This window comes from Lontra canadensis, unplaced genomic scaffold (assembly GCF_010015895.1).
Source record: "Lontra canadensis isolate GAN:19392208 unplaced genomic scaffold, GSC_riverotter_1.0 scaffold1, whole genome shotgun sequence".
NCBI classification, from domain to species: Eukaryota; Metazoa; Chordata; class Mammalia; order Carnivora; family Mustelidae; genus Lontra; species Lontra canadensis.
The window spans coordinates 18,280,296-18,305,059 of record NW_022630995.1 but is presented as its reverse complement, the minus strand read 5'-3'; the positions used below and the strand labels follow the sequence as shown (position 1 = coordinate 18,305,059).

At 34.1% G+C, this 24,764-nt stretch overlaps 1 protein-coding gene across 1 annotated transcript in view; it reads left to right on the top strand.

The window, feature by feature from the left end:
• Positions 1-24,764, top strand: part of ADGRL3 (adhesion G protein-coupled receptor L3) — a 792,227-nt gene that overhangs the window by 172,392 nt on the left and 595,071 nt on the right. The window contains exon 2 of the mRNA XM_032849431.1: positions 364-432. The gene's annotated coding sequence lies outside the window, so the exon portion shown is untranslated. The remainder of the gene's footprint in view (positions 1-363; positions 433-24,764) is intronic.

The window sequence follows — 24,764 nt, the reverse complement described above, 5'->3', positions numbered from 1 at the left end:
CCCAGGACCTGAGATCATGACCTGAAATGAAATTAAGAGTCAGTTGCTTAACTGGATGAACCACCCAGGTGTCCCTTGAATCTTTTTTAAATTAGGAAATTATTTAAATTCCCACATCTATCAAATTCATTAATTATTTTCAGTAAATGATACAGTAAATTAGATAGTTGAAGAAAATGTTTCTGAAGTAAATAGAATTTCATTTTTTATACCATGGTTCTGCTGCTATACCTCAAGCATTGTGAGAAAAAAGGCACTTGACCAATAATAAAACATACGTTAAGTATACGCAAATAGTCCTAAAAGTATAACCATAAAGTATTATTTTTTCTCATCATCTGATGTATTTTTTTTTTTTTACAGAAATGTTTAAATGTTCAGTAAATCAGAGGAAAAGAACATGGACTTTTAGCAACTGAAGAGCAAATTAAGGTAACTTTTTTAGATAATTTTTGCCAATCATAATTGTTAGTAATTTCAAAGTGTATTTAATATGTTTTCATTGAAGTTAATGTATGTTTTTACAAGGATCATATTGAAAATTGTTTAATGAGTTACTTAAATGGAATTTTGTATATTTTGGGGAAAACAAATTTGACATTTCTTGGGACAAATAAATTTACATATTTAGATTTATTTGTCCCCAAGAATTATCAATTTTATTTTCTAAAAAATATACAAAATTCCACTTAAGGAGGTATACTTTAGCTAGATGAACAATAAATGTGTTATGAAAAATAATTTATATTACATATATTAATAACATAAATTATTTGCATCTTTTTCAGCAAATCATTTGAAGGCATGTAGGCCTTTATTCCTTTATTCTTGAAGTTACCATGTTAATTTTTGTAAAGTGACTTTGTACTATCTAGAATACAAATTATTATAGTATCTAGTACTATCTAGGATACAAATTATTATAAATATACAGCTTAAAAGCAGAAATACCAGTTTTCTTACCCACATTAAATCATGTTCATTGATTTTGAATTGTTTATATAATGGTATGTATTATAAATTATTATGTCTATTTTCAAAGATTCTGTACCTTTTACTCGAACAGTACCGAGTGATTTAAGAATATAAAAAGACTATAAAATATTGCACTCACCTTTGTAGGCACTAAAATTTCCAGTTGATATTCTTCTTTTAGATATTTTTGCCTTAATTTCTTTGCCACTGCTTTCTTCAGCACATTCATTTACATGGGCAAGCATTATTTCCTATTTCCCACAGCAGATATGATTGAATCTACTTTGTGTTTACTAATATATCTATACATGAACATATAAACTTTACAGATATTCTTTTACAGTGTTGAATGTGAAATGGGTTTTTGGTACTTAGTGATACAAATTAGTTAAATTAACAAATTTAACAAAAGGCTGATTCAATAATCTTTTTCAAAAAATTCAGCTGTGCATTCTTACGTATGCTTACTCTGCAGAAGTTAAATGCTGGTAGGAAAGATCTGAAACTCTATAGAAATTTCTATATACATTTTATAAGAGTTACTGGCAAACTATTAAGGAAACAAAAGTGGGAGCAAATCACTTTAGTTGGAGGCTCTTGAAATCTTCATAGAAGTTATGAAATTCACTGAGGGGTTGTTGAGGTAGAGAAGGTGAGGTCATGCATTCAAAGACAACAGAAGAGCTTATGAAAGAGTACACAAAGGAACAAGGAATGGCCATCGAAAGACTGATATTTCTAATGTTGCTAAAGGATTACTCATGCAGTGAGACAGTGTTAGGAGATGAGTCTGGAAAAGTAGGTTTGGAGCCGCCAATGTAAGTATCATGTTTGCCGGACTAGAGCTTAATTTTCCAGCCAAGACATCTCCAGAGTGCTTCAGGGTATTTATAGGGTTGTGAGAAGAACATTTCAGAACCTTTCCTTGATGCTCATTTTCATTGCAAACTATAAGAAAGAACTAAGACCTTATAATTAACATAACAACTACAGGCACCCAACTATGAAGTTTCTAGAGGATTCATGGGCGGTTTTACAGTGTTAAATGATTAACAGTGTTTGTTTCATTGTTTTTTAATTGTGATATAATTTATATACCATTAATTCACTCTTTTAAACATTATACAATTAAGTATTTTTTAGCATATTCACAAAGTTGTGTAACTATCAATACTGTCTAATCTGGAATATTTTAATCTAGATTGTACCCATGAGCAGTTACTCACTTTGGCCTCTTTGCCCAATTCTCTGGCTACAGCTAATATACTTTCAGCTTCTATGGATTTATCATAAAAAATGGAATCATACAATATGTGGCCTTTTGTACCTACCCTCTTCATAATGTTGTCAAGTTTTACCCTTGTTCTGTAAATCAGACGTAATTTCTTTTTGTGTCTGAATAATATTCTGTTAGATGGACATACCATGTTTTGTTTATCCATTTATTAATTGATGGACGTCTTTTTTTTAATGCTTTTTGTCTATTATGAATAATGGCTGCTATGAACATTTGTATACAAGTTTTTAAGTAAGCATATATATTCATTTCTCTTGGATATATACTGGTGGTAAAACATATGGCAACTAAATGTTTTACTTTTTTTTTTTTTTTAAGATTTTATTTATTTATTTGACAGAGAGAGAGCACAAGCGGGGGGGAGTGGGAAAGGGAGAAACAGACTCCATTCTCAGCAGGGAGCCTGATGTGGGGCTGGATCCCAGGACACTGGGTTAATGACCTGAGCTGAAGGCAGATGCTTAACCAACTGAGCCACCCAGGTACCCCTGAAAGATTCACTTCGAAGTTTTTGTATTTCCGTATCAATTTTTGATCACTTTATGTAAATTTATATTTGCTAGATTTTCTTAAATCAAGATTTTTAAAAAATATTTATTTATTTATTTGAGAGAAAGAGAGAGCATGAGAGGGGAGAAGGTCAGAGGGAGAAGCAGACTCCCCATGGAGCTGGGAGCCTGACGTAGGACTCCATCCTGGGGCTCCAGGATCGTGACCTGAGCCGTAGGCAGTCGTTCAACCAACGGAGCCACCCAGGCGCCCCATTAAATCAAGATTATTAATGAATAATTTATATATAGTAAAATCACTCTTTTAAATGTACAATTCTGTCTTGACAAACACATAAGGCTGTGTAAGGACCACCTAAGTCAAGATAGAGAATATATCTGTCACCCTGAAATTTCTCTGTGCCCTTCCGTAGTTTCCACTTCCTACCATTACAGCTGGAAGAATCTCTAGCTTCATTCTATTTTAGTAATGAAATAAAAAACCAGTCCTGAGAGAAAGCAGAGCAAAGGAATAAATTTTAGAGACAGACACTATATATGACCTTGGAGGTGTTGCTTATCCTCTCTGGACTTCAATTTCCTTATTTTTAATATGGGGTTAATAACAGAATATACTGTATATCATTTAAAATAGAGTTAGGTATATCTAAACACTTAAAAATACTAAGTGCTTAAACTGTAATTTTTTGAAACTCAAAGGAAGGATGTACTGGAGAAAATATAATTTCCATAGTAAATTATCTCTGAATGGATTTTTATCCATTGAAATATTCATCCAATAAAAAATATTTTATCCGTCCAATAAAAATTTATTTATTTATTTATTTATTTGACACAGAGAGAGAAAGAGAATGCACAAGCTGGGGGAGGGGTAGAGGGGAAAAGGAGAAAATCTCAAGCAGACTCTATGCTGAGCATGGTGCCCCATGTAGGGCTCGATCTCACCACCCTGAGATCATGACCTGAATTGTAATCAAGAATTGGATGCTTAACTGACTGAGCCACTCAGGTGCACCTCTTTGAAAGGATTTCACCACAAAATGTCAAATCAAAGTTTTCAAAATAATTAAAAATATGTAAAGTAATATGTAATAATACGACTTTTCAGAAGCATCATTTTCAGGGGCACCTGGGTGGCTCATTGGGTTAAAGCCTCTGCTTTCGGCTCAGGTCATGATCCCCGGGTCCTGAGATTGAGCCCCGCATCAGGCTCTCTGCTCAGCAGGGAGCCTGCTTCTCCCTCTCTCTCTGCCTGGCTCTCTGCCTAGTTGTGATCTGTCAAATAAATGAATAAAATCTTTAAAAAAAAGAAGCATCACTTTCAGAAAACTTTTGCTTAATAGCTTCATTCTTCCAATTCCTTGGACATAATCCTTGGAGTGAATCTTGAATTTTCTTTTGTACACATCGCACATCCATCAGCATATACCATCTGACCACTTACGAACACCTTCTTATCTGTTACCTGGGTCCAGGTCACAATCCCCTCTTGCCTAAGGAACTACAACAGCCATCACTTTTCATCACTGCATCATTTTATGCAGAGCGCTCAGAACCCTGTTCCAGTTTCAGTGTCCTCTGCACTCCAACTATCTGACTTCATTGCCATTTGCTGAACACGCTGGGTCATTCTACTTGGGATCCTTAAGCATATTGGTTCCTCACCCAATCACTATTCTCCCCATACTTAGTTCCTAGGCTTTAAATATCCTCTTCTCATGGCAGCCTTCCCTCAACATCCTATTTAAAATTGAAATTGCCTGGGGGTACCCCTCTGCATGCCCCTCCTGCTTTATTTTTCTCCGGAAATATTATCATAGTACACACAATTTTGTTCATTGTCTCTTCTCATTAGTAAATAGATTCTAAATATTTTCTCTTTATAACATCCTTTTAGTTTCTATTTTTAAGTGTCTTTATATTGGACAACAGACCTTGATATTAGAAAGGTTTGGGTATTAGAAAGGTGGAGAGACAATGTGGGTACCCACAGCTACAGGCATGAGGATTATCTGGGAAATATTTGCAATAGCTTAGGTCAGGTGACGAAGACTTGGTTTAAGGCAGCAATCCTGGGGACTGAATGGTAGTAATACCTTTGAGACTATTTAGAAGGTAAATTGACAGGTCTTAGTGACTGCATTTTGGTAGTGAGGGTTCAAGTCTCAGTGAGATGAGACTCAGGGTGGAAGTGACAACCCAGTGACTGGTGGCACCATTTACTAAGCTTTACACAGCAGTGTTCTTTCTTTGTGTGTTTTTTAAACAATAATAATAATTAATTTTTTTTTACAGGAATAACATTCATAGCTAGATATTAATTTTTATCTCTAGATAAGAGTGATTGCTACTCATGTAACACCTTGAACCGAGGGTCAATAATTGTCTCATTTTTCCATTTATTTATAGAAATTAGAAAGAAAGTTTTGGTTTGCTATGAAATTAAATTTTCTAATTAATTTCAAAACCAGTCAGAAAGTGTAGGATGTAAAAACTGGCCATGGGCAGAGTAAAAGCACATTAATTATTCAGACAGTCATCCCTGCTTATTCCATTCTTGGAGATATAGTGGCTGTCAGAATCTGTCAGCTGTAGAGTTAGTGCCCTTCAGAATTTACATGCATAAATGGTGACCTTTGGAAATTTGCATAAAGATAAGTCTGGCATTCAAATGATAGCTGCCAGTCAGTTGAGCAAAGCAAAAGTTGTCAGCCACTACTTAAACTACAGAATGGGCCATGAAGCAGTAAACACAAAATGGAGTATATACAAAAAAATAGGTAGTATTTTTTCACCAAAAATGAAAATAAAAACTTTTTAAAAGAAATTTTATTTATTTATTTAAGAGTGAGAGTGAGAGAGAGAGAGTGAGCATGGGCGGGGTGAGGGGCAGATGTGGGGCTTGATCCCAGGACTCTGGGATCATGACCTGAGCCAAAGGCACACACTTAATTGACTGAACCACCCAGGGGCTCCAAACCTTTTTTAATAGAGTTTTACAAAGACTAAATGAGTTATAACAGGAATATCTTTGGATTCATATTTTTGGTAAACATAGCTTTATTCACTAAACATTTTTGTTAAAATTTTTATATCTTAAAAGTATTCAAATTTTAATAATTTAAAAATGTTAATTAGATTTTATATTGTAAAAGTGATGCGTACTCATTATAGAAAATTTAGAAAGTTTTGCGGAGAGAGTATTAATATTACCCATAGTCCCATACCCAGGGGAAACCAAGGTCAGCATTTTAGTGTATATTCATAGTTATCTTTTAAATAAACAGATATACACGTATATGAGGATAAAAACGTATTTAACTACCTTTTTACTGTCATCTTACTACATTTTGCCTATCATAAATTCTACTGAGATACATATTTTTATACATTTTTTGTATATGTGATTATTCCCTCGAATAGATTTTTAGTAGTAGAATTACTAAGTACTAGTTTATTACTTTTTTTTAAAGGTTTTTGATGTTTTGTTAAAATTTACTTTCGATTTCTACTTTTATGAGCTGTCAGTTTACTTGTGTCCTGATCTTCTTCCTTTAATCATTTTTAAATGTTATATTTTATTTTTTTAAAGATTTTATTTATTTATTTGACAGAGAGAGAGATCACAAGTAGGCAGAGAGGCAGAGAGAGGGGGGAAAGCAGTCTCCCCGCTGAACAGAGATCCCGATGCGGGGCTCGGTCCCAGGACCTTGGGATCATGACCTGAGCCAAAGGCTGAGGCTTAACCCATTGAGCCACCCGAGCACCCCATAAATGTTGTATTTTAAATGTCTGATAAATGCTTGCCATTTAGGAAATTAAAACCTATGTAAGGCAGAAAAATAATAATGAATTAAAAATTATTTTTCTTTGATTATTGTTACACATTTCAATTTCTGTATAAAGTAACATGTTATCACGTGCCTCACCCATCAACCTAAACCTAAAACATTTACATTTCAGGACAGTGCTGAATACCTTAAATGAAAGAAAAAGTAATACAAACAAAATTTTCAAACTTTGAGCATTTAAAATAATTATACATAAATTGCGTGATACGAGAGACCGGTGATCAGAAAAACACAAGTTCCTTCTTCATCTCCTGTCCTTTTTTGGTAGCCTCTGTGTTTGTCAAATACCTTTCCTTTTCTTGCTGTGGCAAACAAGGTAGTGACCACCATCATTTTGGAAACAGAGCTCTTCAGTTTTTTCATCTTGAAAATACCTGAACATGTTCTTTAATTTGGTGCTTTCATGATAAAACAAAAAGACGAGGTGAGAATGAACGGTGTGGATGAATATATAGCTTTTTACTTCTGTAGTTAACCTTGAATACCATTGATATGTGAAAAGTACTAGTCCAGTCAGATCTCTAAGAAGGCTGTGATGTTCATGTTTATGTTCTGTTGAATAAACCCTGAATTAGGAGTGGCCTGGACAGAATCTTGTGTCCTGATCCTTGTACTTTACCAGATTTTCATTTAAATCTGTTCACTGCTGCCTTTAATACATGGTGGTGAAAAAAATAGTATGGGGGTTCAAAAAAGATTGCTCATTTCTGCCCGAATCAGGGATGCTGTATTGAAAGAGAGAAATCAGCTCTACGCTCTATATATTTATAGATTGGGATTTTGTGCCATGGCCAAAAGCTAAAAAAAATCTCATTATTGGCTATTTCCTTTTTTTTCTTTCCGGAGAATGATTTGTTCGTGACTTTTTAAATTAGGCATATGCAGTTAAAACTTTTTACTGAGTACATATATTTAATATTAGCCACTGCAAATATTTGAGGAATTTTAATGAATGTAGATACATATGCAGCCATGTCTACTGTTTATCTGCCTATATATTTTTCTAGCCATTTATGCTTATAGGTTTTTGTTTGTTTTGTATTCTGTGTGTAACTCTTTGAGAGTTAAGACTTGTATAGAATTGTGTTTTCATCACTATAAGTCGGGTACAAAATAGTTTTATAACCTCAAAATTTTCTTGTGCTCTCCCTTTGTAGTCGTTCCCTGCTTCTGTCCATAAGTCCTAGCAATTGCTAATCTGTTCTTTATTCTGTAATACTTCAGTCCATATTTTTAGCTTTTTTAGAATGTTATGTAAATGAGTCATACAGTGAGTAGTCTTTTAAGACTGACTTCTTTCACTTTTCATAATGTCTTTGAGATTCATCCTCGTTTTTTGAGTGTATCAATAATTTATTTCTTCTTTATGGCTGGGCAGTATTCTGCTGTATGGATGTCTCACAGTTCATTTATCCACATTTGGATTGTTTCTAGTTTTTGATGAAAATAATGTTACTATAAACATTCATAAGTTGTATGTGTATGTGTGTACAGAAATTTTTGTTTCTCTGAGGTAAATACCTAAGGGTTGGATTGCTGGGTCACCTGGTTAAGTGCATACACATGATTTTAAAATTATTCCTGTGTTTTATTTTGTTGTATTGGAATTTGTTCCTGTTTCTATCTTATTTCTATTTTAAGTGCTACCGTTATTACTTAAATTGATGTTGTGCAGAAATCTGTCTTCTTCAAGTGCTAAGTTATTAATTTTTTTAATACTAGTCTATGTCAGGACCTGTTTTTGCTGGTCTGAATTTGCATAGGGAAAATTATATCATCTAAGTGGAAAATGCTGCTTTTAAGACTTTTCTTTCCATGATATTTTACACTTTTCTTTAGGAGTGGGTCTTTTTTCTTTAGTAAATTACCCTAAAGCAACTAACCACAAAAATACTAAAGCTTAACTGTTTCTGCACTGGATGCAATATTCAGCTGTTTTATTCTAACTAAAGCTTATGTGCTTCTTACATAGAAATGACCCTTGGAGCGCCTGGGTTGCTCAGTGGGTTGGGCCTCTGCCTTTGGCTCAGGTCACGGTCTTAGGGTCCTGGGTTCTAGTCCCGTGTTGGGCTCTCTGCTCAGCGGGGAGCCTGCTTCCCCCTTTCTCTCTGCCTGCCTCTCTACCTACTTGTGACCTCTCTCTCTCTCTCTGTCAAATAAATAAATACAATCCTTAAAAAAAAAAAAAAAAAGAAGAAGAAAGAAATGAGCCTCATGAGAAAATAGTTTATAGTAAATAATAACAAATTTGGTCATCCTGCATTGAAGACCCAGCAGATTAGTAGTACCAAATTATACAAGAATAGAAATACTAAAGACTAACTATGATTTTTGACATTATATATTATATATTAAGGATAGGGACCACATAACCGCTAAAAGTCATTTATAAAAATTTTAGTAAATATAGCAGGCTGGATTAGTATATGCCAGATCATAGTTTCTGTATGTATCTAGAGCCTTTGAGTTACATACATTTTACAAATGTGGTTCCTATTAGGAAGATCTCTGGATCCGGTTACCTTTATTCTAGGCCTGGTCTTGCCATTAACTTGCTGTGAGACCCAGGGAACGTCATATAATCTCTCTGGATTGTAGTATTCTCATTTGTCCAATTAGTGAGGGCAGCACTGGATTATCCATAAAGGACCTTCTTGCTTTAAAAAAATAGGATGCTGCAATTCTGTGATGCTCTTGGATCATTGAGAAGAAAAAGTTTGTATGTTTAATATAATTTGTCAGGAGGCAAGGATAAGTACAATACATTTTTAAAAACCTTAAAAAGTATGTGCAATTAAAAAAAAACAGTTACAGTATATGTGTGTATGTTTGTGTTTAAAGATTTTATTTATTTATTTGAGAGAGATAGATAGAGAGCATGAGCAGGGGGAGAGGCAGAGGGAGAGGGAGAATCGGATTCCAAGCTGAGTGGGGAGCTGGACACAGAGCTTGATCCCAGGATCCTGGGATCATAACCTGAGCTGAAAGCAGTTGTTTAACTGATTGAGACACCCAGGTGCCCCTAGATTTGGTGTTTTGAAAAAAATTCCAGTAAGTGTTCTAGAAAGCTTGAATATTATGGAGCTATTAATCTTCCTGTTTTTCAAAATTTTAATAATTTGAAAAATTCTGGATTTTGTTTTATATTATGTAAATACGAGTAAATGTAATTCATATTCTTATTTTTTAGAATTACATGACCATGCTGAGAATTACGTTTGAAATTTATTTTTCGAATTTCTAAAAAAAGTCAATGGAAATTTCATTATTGCCTCGCTTAATTATGAAACATAAGTTTCATAATAAATTCTCAGTTTTCAGTAAATATGTATTTTCTGAAATAAAGCTTAAATACTCAAAAGAAGGGGAGGCTGATATTAAAAATACCATCCTTGGTTGCATATGCTTAGTGCAGAATAACTACTACTTCATGAGGTAACATATTTCCAAGGCTAAGGAATGTCATAAATCTTTAAGAAGAATGAAGATTAAAACACATTAATTTTATTATCTTTTTAAAGTCATTTAGTATGTATTATATTAGTATCTGGCATGTATAAGACTCTGTTGTGTTCTTGAGTGATAATGCTGTCCTAACCTAAAGAAAATCAGAAGTCTAGCTGGGGATACAGAAACGTGTACAACTAGCTGTATCACGATATGCTAAGTACTATAGTAAAGCATGAGAAGAGGAAGTAATTCTAAAAGGCCTTGGGAAAGCTTTGCAGAACTGGTTGCATATGAGAGGATTTTATTACTGAAAACAGAGGATGGGCATTCTGAGAGAATGGTCATGACAATGCCAGAGTACTCATTAGACACTGAGGAATCTTCTGTTTGGGAGGATTACAATTTTCCAGAGTTAATAGAATATTAGGTAAAGATACTTAAGAGGGAATCGAAGGATATAGGAAGAGATCCTTTTTACAGTATTATGTATTTTGTAGAGACCTAATTGTAAAGTATTATTGGGATACTGTTGTTTTAAAGAGCAATAGGTTTTGAAAGTGTGGAAGATGCTTTAAAGGTGAAGTAAAACAATCAGATAAAAAAAAAACATTGCATGGAGGCTACAACTGACAGTTAACAGTATTCTGTAAACTGTTGGCAAATAGTGGAGGTCTCAGCACTGATGAAAGTTCAAATGATGAACTCTCTTCACTGCACTTTCGTATAAACCTTTGAAATATATACATATATATTTATTCAGTCTAGGGGGACCACATTTTTTTCCCTCTTTAAAACATACATTTTATACTTAAATGAAACTTTCTTTTGTATCTTTCCAATCCATGTAATATATAGTATATACATTTTTTTCTTGAGTCCTAAAATGTGTTAGTGGGAGAGAATTTAATTGCTTAAAGAAAAAAAAAAGAAACAAATAAATTGGATTTCTTGGTTTGGCTTAGTGCTGTCTTCAATGTTCTGAGGACAATAATGCAATTAGCTAAAAGTGTTTATCCACAAAATTTAATTCCTGGGGAGTAACTTCTTAAATTGCCTCTTACAAGTGTAATGGAAGCAAGCAGTTGTTTGCTGGCTTTGTTGCCAAAAATTGTGAATGGCTAGATTTTTATAAAACTTGGTGGTGATGCATGTATAATCATATAAACTCTCCATTGTAAATTTGAAGAAACTGAATTTTGTAGACACTTTTTGTTATATTGTGTCACAGAGTTCTCAGCCATGAGTAGAGAAATCGTTGGTGTTATTAACTCTTTCACACATAAAGGCTTTAATAGATTTCTTTTTTTTTTTTTTAAGATTTTATTTATTTTATTGACAGAGAGAGATCACAAGTAGGCAGAGAGAGAGGGGGAAGCAGGCTCCCCGCCGAGCAGAGAGCCTGATGCGGGGCTCAATCCCAGGACCCTGGGACCACGACCGGAGCCGAAGGCAGAGGCTTAACCCACTGAGCCACCCAGGCGTCCCAATAGATTTCTTTTTCATTTCAATTTAATTTCATTCCTGATTAAATGCAATGACTTAGCAATATTTTTCAGTTATCTGCTTATGGATAATCTAGTGACAAATATTTGAAAATGAGAGTTTGACATTTATTCTCAGCTTATATAAATATCCAAAGAAAATAATGCTTCTTATCACTATAGATTTATTAGTAAATATTGTAGCAGTAATTCTCTCTGCTACTGCCTTTGAAAAGAATTGCTAATAATAAAAGAGCAGAAGAAGTGTATTATAAAACCTTTGCTTGAGATAAAACTTCTGAAAAATTATCCTTGGTCAAAAGGCTGTACAGATCATTTCTGGTAAGTTTGCTCCGCTGTACTGGACTATTTCTTGGCCACAGGTAAAACATACTTTTACGCTAATCATATACAATAAGTAGAAAAAAATATGAAGATTACAACAGGTTGTTAAATCCATTCAGCAAAATACCACAACACATTAACGTTTTGGTTTAAAAAGTATCAATACAACCCATTTGAAATAGATAAAGAATGGTAAAAACCTGAAGCTGTTTTGACTGGTGTGGACTTTAGTTAGAATACAAAGCAAAAATTTAATACTGAATAAAATTGGGAAAATATTGATATGTAGGAGAATAATTCAACTGTTTAGGAAGAATAACCATAATAGGATTTTTTATTCCAGTTTCTGAGAGCACACACTTTGCTTATGTTAATATACAAACAAGGGATAATGAACTAATGGAGTTCTTTCTAATAAAGAACCAAATTCTTCACCATAGATTGAAGACCACATCTGAATTGAGATACGTATTTCAAATTGCATTTATTGTAGCCTGTTTAGCTAAAAAGGGAAAAGGTTTATTGGTCAAGTGTTATCTACATTGTGCATTTCACCCAAATACTTGACACATTTCCTGTACATATATGATATCCGGTAACAAAATTCTTTTAACTTTAGCTGTAGCAGAAAGTGAAATTTTAACCAGGTTTAAAATTAATAAAATAACATTAGATTTTTCATAAGTTTACTTATAATGTCATTTATGTCTCTTCATGTTTAATATATTTAGAATACAAATACAATTTTAATGTTGGCCTATTTCTGTCATTAATGATATTAAAGATTTTAATTTACTATCCTTGATAATGTCCTACATCAACCAAAATTTAGTATGTTAAAGCTTTTATGGGAATATAAATATATCAGGTCACACTGAACACATTTGTTATGTTACTCTGGAAGGAGAAATTCCTATTTTGACTTACATTGGAAAATTATTGCCGACTTGACGGATTTGAATTGAGTTTTTGAGTATTTTATCATTTGAAGCACTTTGATCTCTGACAACATGTAGTTGGGTAAATACCAGAGTCACCAGCACACTTTGGGCTTTCCCAGTCACTGCCTTTTCTGTCACATGCAAATCACTCATCTAAGAGGGAAACCTTTATTGTTGTTATATTAACGTATAATGAACTTATTATAAATCTACTATAACCCCCCATATTTTCCCATTAATAAATTAATGTATAAGTTGACCCAATAACATATATTTGGATAGTACTTTGTTTTTTTGGATACTCATCACATTCAAAGTCGTATCATTAGATATCTATTATGTCCTATGCACTATGGAACGAATGTTCATGTAATTTATTTAATCATTTATTAATATATAAGGAAGATATTATTACTGTTACTATTGAGAGGAATGGAAAATCGATTTAGTAGAATAAAGATTTACATTTCATTGTTAATTTTCAATATAATGTTAGAATTCTAAAATAATACATGATAATATTACAGTTTCTAGTCTTTTAATTTTTATTATTTTTTTATTTTTTAAAGATTTTATTTATTTATTTGACAGAGAGAGAGAGAGTGCATGTTCATATGCACACATGCAGGAGGAGCAGTAGTCAGAGGGAGAAGCAGGCTCCCCGCTGAGCCAGGAGCCCAATGTGGGACTTAATCCCAGGACCCTGGGATCATGAACTGAGCCCAAGGCAGACGCTTAACTGACTGAATCACCCAGGCGACCCTTTAGTTCGTTTTTATAGGAGATGTCATGGAATCGTTACATCATCATGTAGCAATGATTACAAAATTAGATAAAGTTAGGACTTTTAATTACAGGCTTTTCTTTGTTGCATATTAACATAGCCTCTGTTTTTTTTCCCACCTGTAATACTTTTGCTGTCTTTTCACAAAAGTTTTTGAATTTCAAAAAAAATTGCAAGACATTAAGGAACAGGACAGATGTAACTAATGCAGAGTTACCCTCCATTGCTGTGGTCTGGCTGGCATTAGATACCCATAGTCAAAAAGATATCCAAAAGGGCAGTGGGGCAAATGTGAGGATATGAAAATGTGAAAGCACATGATCTCTGGAGGTCCTGATTTTTAAAACCCCTAGAGACCACCTCAATGCTCCAGAGAACTGTGTTTTTCACAACATCTTTCTCCCTCTCAATTTCTAGTTAGCTCATATCTATATCCTCACCAACTTTTCCTCCCTCTTTTGTAGTACAGAGCTAGAAGGGCAGTGTTTCTGATGCTGGTTGAGATGAGTCCTGTCTTGTTTCTTGTATTTTCTTAGTGCTACATATAAGTACCTATCTTGGGAAAATTTGAATAACCATAGGAGCTGCTAAATCGCCCATAAAAAATTTGAAAATAGTAATTGATCTTTGTAGGCTCCACAGTGGTATATTGAATCTCTTTAAAAATCCTATTTTTTCAAAGAAGAAACTTTTAAGTTTATATTAACGATTCTGCTTCTTGTCTGTAATTTACTGCACAGGTGTTTTGAGTGTGTAGTTGTAGAAATGGAATATAGGATTAATGAATTAGTCAATAGAGCACCATTACCACACCATGTTTTGAATAGGGAAGAAAATCTGGACTTTGTAAATAGATGCTCTCTTGAAATTTCTGGAGTAAACCACTCTTCATAATATTGTAGAAGTCTTTGTCACATCCAGTAGCCTGACTGATGAAATAACAGCACGCTATTAGTTTTGATGTATTTTACCTTGAGAAAAAAAAATCATTGAACAATGTTTTACAGAAACTACAGTTCTGAAAATTTGTCAGTGCCCTTTGTTGATGTGTCTAGCAATTAAAATCAAGGAATAGTTGATGTAGTTTATTAATGCAGAAACAGCCTTTGAAACTCTAAAGATATAAACAGTGAGGATTTTAGCTTTGAATTTTGGATTTTGATTGATTGAAAATACCCATTTTAGTAGACCTTTTATTAAATGATCATGGAGTGAGAATTATTAGCCAATAAATATATTGACAGTAAATTGCACCATAGTTCAACTGAATAATGTAATTTTTAAATTGAGATTACTTTATCTTTTTTCTCATATTTTAATATTTCAAGCACAGTAAAGAATTTCGTATTTAAAGTCTTCATCCAGACTTGTTTAGCAAGTTTAATTTATGATAATCCTGTCTATCAATATTAATGTGATTCACGATTACATAGAAAAATAAAATCTTTACTATGCCTTTTCTGACTGATCACTCTATCTTTTTGGCTTACTATGTACACTCTTATTCTCCAGCTCCATTTAGGGAGCCCCTAATACAGAATGCCTTTTTTTTTTTTTTTTTTTTTTTTAGTAAATTTTACATGTTTGCCTTACTTGGTATTCTCCTGAAATATGAACTGAACATATTCAAGGGATCTTTAAAGTACTTATTTAAATAACTGTATCAGATTTGATGTAGAGAACATATAAAGAAAGGAAAGCTCTTTTCTCCTCTTCTCTTTTGCATGTTCTTTTTTACCTTCCATAACTGTCTCCCGAATCCTGTCCCCCTCTGCACATTCCCTGCACCAGTCCTTTTCTCGCCTTCATTCTTTTTTGTGGAAAAGGAAAGAATAACTTATACTAGGGCAACTTGATGTTATTCACATATTCTAATGAGAAATAAAAGTTCTGAATGGACCATTTATAGGAGAGGACAATCCTTTACTTGTACATAGAAAGTATACGGAGATAGAAATTGTCCATATTCAGACATTACTAAAATTATTATTTATTCAAATGTGAAAATGATATTTGAAGTAAAAATTGCTTACTTAATAGCCAGATCTTTACTAATAAATAAATAGCATTAAATGGACTATGTAAGACTAATGAATAGATATGATTTTTAAGATATTTTTCATATTAGGAACTAATATTATGGCACTGCTGACTAGTTTAACAATGACTTTGAAAGTGTATTACGTGGCTTATGATGTAATTGTAAAAGCAGCTTATTTCCAATATAAAATTAAATATTTAAGTGACATATATCAATATTAGACAATAATGTATAACAAAATTATTAATATATCCCTAGTTCATTTGTTTGGGTTAATTTCATTAATTTTCAATAACTATTTTATAAATACTATATATGTTTATATTTTTAAGGTATTTACGTTTATCATTAAAAGTAGAAAAAGGCTGCCAACTAATAATAGAAATGTCCCTTTTGTGTAGTGAATGAATAAAAACGCTAAATGAGTACTTCAACCCAACTAGTATTGGCTCTATTACTGGATATATTAAGGATATCATTTAACTTCATTAGCCCTCAATTTCTACTTTAAAATTTGAGAGCATTGGGCTTAATGACTAAGATACCCTCCAGACTCTGAATGTTTAATGTTTAAAATCTTCCCTCTTGCTGTGTAAACTTAAATCTTCCCTTTGGGATTTTAGGAGTGGGGAGGAATGTCATTCATGTTTGCTCTTATATATGATAAGTGAGATAAGAAGCTTGGTCATAATGACAGAGTATAATTTCCAAATTTAAGCTGTTGTGTTGACTAATGCAATAAATTAATGCTTAGTTATAAGCATAGGTGATGAGAACCAGAAGACATGATCAGAGCAAGGGTGCCCCTGAGACAATATAATTTTCTGCAAATCAAAATAATCAACAAGAGAGCATATATTTTTTTTAATGGAGTACTGAGTTTATCAGCTCCTATTAGCGTACTCATAAAAAAAAGAATGAAAAGGGAAAAGATCCCGTTGGATTTTTAAGTGTCAGTTAAATAGAAAGGTTTTGCATATGTCGAAGCTGATTGATTAATATATTTAGAAGGGTTAATTCCATGTTGAGGAGACCATTGTAACAATTATAGAAATGAGTATAATTATTCCAAGTAGATTTGGGGATTAAAATGTCATATCATTTTTTATTGTCTTAGTATATTAGACTGTTATAAAAAGCTTTTGTTGCAGTTGAACAGGCACGTTAAATATAAATTTTAAAAATTCTTATAATATGTCAGGAGAAAATGATATATTTTATTTTTTAGAGGAGTGTGGAACGTCAAGTAGAAATAATTCCTCTGTTTAAAGCTAGCATTTTGTAAAAGAGAACCATCACTATATAATGTCCATGAGATTCCCTGTGAATGACTGGCAATGTGAGGCTATAGTAGTCAGAGCTCTTTATTCCCTCCAAACCAGTTATTGTGCTGCTAATTAGAATTGGATATTGGTGGTAGTGGAAATGAGGGAGACTATCAATGTTACTTTGTGTTAAATTTTAATCACACAAGTTAGGACATTCAGAATTATGGTTTCCATGGTAACTACAACACTGAACCCTGTGTGAAGGCATTACAGTGGGGGTCTTTGATTAATAGAAAGTAAACCAGAAGTGAAACAAAATGCTCCATATGTGCAGCTAAAGTTACCCCAAAAAAAAAAAAAAAAAAAGTCCAGCTCCCTTGTCCTTAATTATATTTGCTTAATAGTATGTCACGTGCTTGTGCAGTACACTGAAAGGTCTGTTGTAACTCTCATGTGGCTGATGTATTTTCATTAGGTTTTGAATGATTATTTTTATAGCACCTTTTGCATTTTTTAATGTATTCAATTTATTTTCATTTTTAAAAGATCTGCAGAACCTGACTTCAGGAAACTCATGGTAATTCATGTGGGAGAGGTTTTTGTTTTTTTTTTTTTTAACTGAAAAACTTTTTAAATATGTAGAGTTGTAGTTCTGGGTTTTTGTTATAATCTTTCATTTTGAATATTTGGGTTAAGACAGTTGTTTAAAGCTTCGTTTTTATTAAGTTCATTTTTATCATCATGAAAAGAATCACAGCAAGAAATGAGACTAATTCAAGGCATGTAGTACACTGGAACATAAAATGATTGTAATAGTAAAACGTAGTTGAAGACTCAGATCACTAAAGATAAAAATGTATGTGGAGAACATTTTTTGAAGAATACATTTTACTCAAGAATGGGGATAATACATTCCTGTCTCACTTTTGCTAGAAATGTAATATTTAGTATGTATTGGAAAACCAATGTTGCATAGAATCACACACACACACACACACACGCACGCACACACACAGACTCATGTTGAGGGAGGAATACTTGTGCCGTAGGAATAGAAGAGGCCTCTGAGATAAGAAATTTTTCACATATTATATTGGCGCTTTATTGAGCATCTATTAAGGGCTTAGTTATGCTAGGTTTGTCATTATGTGAGTTTATATGTTTCAAGGAGTGTATGAGCTAGTGACATTTTTGCTGAGAGTTAGTAAAAGTAAGGACAAAGATTATTCTACATTTTCATTTCTCTAAGTATAGAAAATGCTGATCAGACTAATGTTTCTTCTGAAATAGTTCAGTAACTTGTAACATATATTCAAATAAGATAACATAGATGAAGTATTCTCTGTTAATACTTAATCATGGATGAATGCTAGTGGGTCAGACTTTAAAATCAAGCATAATTTTATAGACCATTTGTCTGTTGCAGAGGTTAGTGAACTATCTCTATGAAGGGCCAGGTAGTAAACATTTTAGGCTTTGCAGGACATGCCATTTCCATGCTAACTGTTGAACTCTGCTGTTGTAGTACAAAGGCAGCTGTAGGAAGAATGCTAAAAAATGAACTTAGTTGTGTTCCAATAAAAGTTCAGTGGAGGGGCGCCTGGGTGGCTCAGTCAGTTAAGCATATGCCTTCAGCACAGGTCATGATCCCTAGGTCTTGGGATCAAGCCCCATGTAGGGCTCCTTGCTCAACAGGAAACCTGCTTCTCCCTGCTGCTCCCCCTGCTTGTGCTCTTGTTCTCATCTCTCTCTCTGTCAAAGAAATAAATTAAAAAAAAAAAAAATCTTGAAAAATAAAAGTTCAGTGGCCACTCAAAATCTTGAGTAAAGTTCACATAACTTGTAAATGTCATAAAATATTCTTGTTTTGGTTTTTTCCAACTATTATAAAATGTAAAAAAGAATATTCTTAGCTTGTGGGACATATAAAAATAGAGTGGCAGATTAGTCTCTTGGGTTGTCATTTCTTAAACCCTGTTTTTTTTTAAATTTTTATCTTTCTGTGTATTTTTGGAGATGAAGTTATTTATCAGCATTCAAAGTATGTTGTCTACCTGCATGATAAAAATTATATTTAAATATAAACATTATGCATTCAAAATTACATTTTAAAATTCTATACAGTTTCCATTGATCATTTGAATATTTGATGATCCATTTTATTTTGAAACAATTGTAACTTTATGCAGATTTCAGAGGTCCAATTAACAGCATTTTTTTTTTTTTTTGCATGTGAGTTTTAAGCAAATTGAAAGCTAGACAGGAATTTAGAAAGAGGTCGAAATGTTAATAAAGTGGTTGGAGAATGTAGCTTACACAGATGGCTGCCATGCTCCCTAATGTTGCATCCCAGCATTAAGCAGTTTCACACTCATCAGGATACATATATTCCTCTCCATGTAGGGCGATGCCAGTGTCAGATTTATGGTCTAGTATAACACAACAGTATCTGTGTCTCTTGTGTGCATCCAGCTGCCCACAGATGAGAGAGGGAAAAGGAAAGAGCTGGCTATGTCATGTTCCTTTCCTAGAACTCATTGGTTACAGAAGTCATTTTTTTCCCGTTAGCAGAATGAATAAAGGCTGGCAAATGCCAGAAAGTTATATTAAATGCTACTGTTCTTTGTTATGAAAAGTGAATTGAGGGGAAAGAGGCCCCCTCCTTTCTTTTATTCATTCATTCACATCCTTTTGGTTGCCTACTGTATTAGCTTGGTTAGGCTGCCATAACAAAAGAACACTCTGGGTTGCTGAAACAAAGAAAAATTTATTTTCTCACAGTCCTAGAGGCTAGAATTCCCATCTCAAGGTGCTTGTTTGGTTGCTGGTGACATCTCTCTTCCTGGCTTGCAGATGACTGCCTTCTTACTATGTCCTCACACGGCCTCTCCTCCATACATGTGTATGGAGAGAGTAATAGAGGGAGTGAGCTCTCTGGTTTTTCTTTTATATGGACACTAATCTTGTTGGATTGGGGCTTTATCCCTATGGCCCTATTTAATGTTATTTACTTCTGTAAAGGCCCCATCTCCAAATACAATCACATGGGGGGTTAGGGCTTCCATGTGTGAATTTTAGAAGAACACAATTCAGTCCATAATACCTACTCTCTACCAGGTTTTGTTCTAGTTACTATATAGATATATTTATTAATCAGAAAGTTTCTGCTATTTTGCTGTTTATACTGTATTGACAGAGACATGAATTAATGTGTAACTGCAAACTGAAATAAGTTCTTTGAGGAAAGGAATAATATTTTTGAGAACATTGTAGTAATAAAGAATATATATATAATGCATTAAAAAAATACTAACTTAGCCTGATACATTCATAGAAGTCCTCTCTGGAGACTAGAAGTGTCCTATAAAGAAGAAGCAGTTTGTAAAAAAAAAAATCCCCTGTCATTATAGGGAGCATGTTCCGTAGTCCTCCCAACAGTTCCGTTACTGTGAAGGGGAATGGTACCTTGCACTTTTACAATTGCAACTTACTTTCTTTTAGGTCTGCAGAAATATAGGAATGAGTCCACAGTCTATAAACTTTATTTAGTTGAATTTGAAAAAGCTTACCTGAGAAAGTTTAGAACCATGTTTAATACTTCTTTATTCTGCGATATCTATATAGATAGATAGATAGATAGATATCCCCTTTACTTTTTATTGAAGACTTCATTTTTTTCAGAGCTGTTTTAGGTTTACAACAAAATTGAAAGGAAGACAGAGATTTCCCATATATCCCAATCCCTGCCACATACATAGTAGTCTCCCTGTTGCAAATAGGCCACCGCCGGAGTGGTATATACATATTTTTAACCAAGTGTTACTAGTGGGAGAGTCTGCCTTGTGTGAATGGAGGTCTGGGTCTTTGGATTTCCCATGAGAAGATTTTTGTGGGGGACCTGCACTGAAATAAAGACAATCAGAGTTGTCTTTAAACAAGCACAAAACAGTTTATTAAAGTGAAAGTATGTTCTAAAGGTGGGAGAGCTGGCAGGTTCCTTGAGATGCAGTTGGCCCTAGGTTGTTTTGGAACGGGGTATTATTGGGTATCTTTGGCCCGGGAAGAGCAGGGCTCTGTAATGGGGTGGTCTCTAATGGTTGCTATTTCCAGTCCTTTGGGAGATTCCTCCCACAGCTTGGGAAGGGGAGTTTTTGACCCTCCAAGGTTTCTACTATAACTGTCATGGCAGCCTTTCTCTAAGGAGGTGAGGGGTAGCTACCCACAATGCATACACATAATAATGAGTCTAGAGGTTACCTTGAAGCAGATGTGGAAGAGGAGAGTGTATGTTCTGCACCTGTTGCTCTTGATCTGTCAGCCCCAAGGTCTTAGGAGCCATAAGGTCAGGTTGTCGTGCCCCTGGGCTTTTAATAGGTAACTTATTTATCACCGTCCTTGCTTCCAGCTTGTGTTTCTTTTATTTTTAATTTTTAAAAATATTTTAGTTATTTATTTGACACAGAGAGAGAGATCACAAGTAGGCAGAGAGGCAGGCAGAGAGAGGTTGAAGCAGGCTCCTTGCTGAGCAGAGAGCCCGATGTGGGGCTTGATCCCAGGACCCTGAGATCATGACCTGAGCCCAAGGGTTAACCCACTGAGCCACCCAGGTGCCCCCCAGCTTGTGTTTTAACTTCCCATTCAAGGACTTGGGACTCTGCCTCTGGGTATTCATTCCACTGCTCATGTCTAGCTTTTACCTAATACAAGGATGAACTTATATTGACACATTATAATTACCCAAAGTCCATAGCTTATCTTAGGGTTCACTCTTGGTGCTGTACATTATGTGGGTTTGAACAAAAGTACAATGACATATATTCATTATTATAATATCATACAGATAATTTCACTATCCCAAAAAATTCTCTGAGTGCCACTACTCATCTCACCCCCCCCACCCACCTCTTGAAACCACCAATCTTTTTGGAAAAGATTGGAAGATTGGAAGAATATTTTTTATTTATCTTTTAAAAATTTGAGTCTAATTGACATATGATGTTATATTACTTTCATGTATACAACACAGGGATTTAAAAATGGTATATGTTATGCTATGCTCATGACCAGTATAGCTATCATCTCTCACCATACAGCACTATCACAGTATCATTGACTATATTTTCTGTGCTGTACTTTTTATTCTGGTAACCTACTCATTCCATAACTGGACGCCTCTGTCTCCCACTCCTCTTCACCCATTTTGCCCATCCGCCTCACCCCACTAATCATTAATTTGTTCTCTATGTTTATAGGTCTGATTCTACTTATTTGTTTTTGTTTTTTTGTTTTATTTTATTTTATTTTATTTTTTAAGATTTTATTTATTTATTTGACACAGAGAGAGAGACAGCGAGAGAGGGAACACAACCAGGGGAGTGGGAGAGGGAGAAGCAGGCTTTCCAAGGAGCAGGCAGCCGGATATGGAGCTCGATCCCAGGACCTGAGCTGAAGGCAGACGCTTAATGACTGAGCCCCCCAGGCACCCTGTTTTTGTTTTTTAGATTCCACATATTAGTAAAATTATATGGTATTTGTCTCTCTGTGTCTTACTTCACTTAGCATAATACCCTGTAGGTCCATTTAGGCTGCCACAAATTGTAAGATCTCATTTTTTTTTCTTTTTAATGGCTGAGTAATAGTCCATTTACATACTAACATACCCCACATCTTCTTTATCTATTTATCTATTCATCTACTGGTGGAAACCTCCATTTGTTGGCTATTATTAATAATGTTGCAGTAAACATAAGGGTTCATATATCTTTTCAAATTAGTGTTTTCATTTTCTTTGGGTACCTTCCATAGTAGTGGAATTACTGAATGATATAGTGAAAGAACTGAAAGTACTCTGGAAACTATAAAACACTGACAGAAGAAATTGAAGATAATACAAACAAATAGAAAGATATTCCATGCTCATAGATTAGAAAAATTAATATTGTTAAAATGTCCATACTGCCCAAAGCAATCTACAGATTCAGAGCAATCCCTGTGATAATACCAATAGCATTTTTGATAGAACTAGAACAAATAATACTGATAATTATATGGAATCACAAAAGACCCCAAATAGTCAAAGCAATCTTAAAAAGAGCAAAGCTAGATGTATCACAATTTCAGATTTCAAGGTAATGACAAAGGTTGTAGGAAACTAGACAGCTACATGCAAAAGAATGAAAGTAGACCACGGTCTCTCACCTTACACAAAAATAAACTCAAAATGGATTAAGGACCTGAATGTGAGATCTGAAACCATAGAACTCCTGTCAGAGGAAATAGGCAGTAATTTCTTAGACACTGGCTGTAGCAACTATTCTCTAAATATGTCTCAAATCAAGAGAAACAAGAGCAAAAGTAAACTGTTGGGGCTACATCAAAATAAAAACCTTCTACACTGTGAAAGAAACCATAACAAAGTGAGTAGGCAACTTACTGAATGGGAGAAAATATTTGCAAATGTTATATCCAATCAGGAGTTAATATCCAAAAATATTAAGAATTTATACAATCCAACCCCTCAAAAAATATGACTAAAAACTGGGCTGAGGACCTAAATAGATATTTTCCGGAAGAACACCTCCAGATGGTCAATAAATACCCGAAAGGATGCTCAGCGTCACTCATCATCAGGGAAATACAAACCAAAACCACAGTGAGCTATCACCTCACACCTGTGAGAATGGTTAGACTCAAAAAGACAAGAAATAGGGGCACCTGGCTGGCTTTGTTGGTAGAGAATGCAACACTTGATATTGGGGTCATAAGTTTGAATCTCACATTGGGCAAAGAGATTACTTTAAAAAGGAAAAAGAATAAAAAAGAAACAAATAGCAAGAGTTGGTAAGGATGTAGAGAAAAAGGAATCCTCATGCACTATTGAAGGGAATATAAATTGGTACAATTACTCTGGAAAGCAATATGGAGGTTCCTCAAAAAATCAAAAATGACTTCAGGGGTGCCTGGGTGGCTCAGTTAAGTGTCTGCCTTCAGCTCAGATCATGATCCCGGCTTCCTGGGATCGAGCCCCACACAGGGCTCCCTGCATAGGGCTCCCTGCTCAGTCCATAGTCTCACTCTGCCTCGGCGCACCCCACCCCCACGACTCTCTCTCTCTCTCAAAAAAATAAAATCTTTTTAAGACATTAAAAATAGCTTTAATATTTATTAATATTGAGGATGCCTCAATGGAGTGTTGTTGTTAAGAAGTGGAAACATTTTTCAATCTATCAATTTTGTATTGCCACTCTGAATGAAAAATAACAATCTTCATACTGTATGTAAGTATTTTAGTTCATATCAATGCCATGTTTACTTTGTCCTTTGTATAAGAACTGTTAATATCAAAGGGGAAAATCTCATGTTTTTAATAACTCAAAAGTATCAGAATCATGATAAAAGAATGGATTAAATAAACTTTTTTATCTTTTTAGAACTCTCGTATGTTACTAGTATCCTCATATTCAAAAGAATGTCTAAAAGTATTTGCAATATTAATGACAGTACCATAGAAAATGATGGGATGTATAGAGACAATTGAAATGTAAGTAAAGTTGTGGTGAGTGCACTTACCATGCCCTCTACTTGACCAGAAGGTCTTTACTAAGCCCTTTCCTAGACCTGATCTTGGGAAGTTTTCATAGTAGCTACTATCTCTTCAAAAAGAAATGGAATTAACTGAAGAGGCAACCTAAATGTCAGGGGTCTTTGGAACTACTGCCTCTTGCTTATTTTGGAGAATACAAAAATATTGGCAGATTAAAAAACAATCATGATTTTATAGAGAATAAATGATTCGTTTAGGAAAAGAAACGTAGAATTTCAT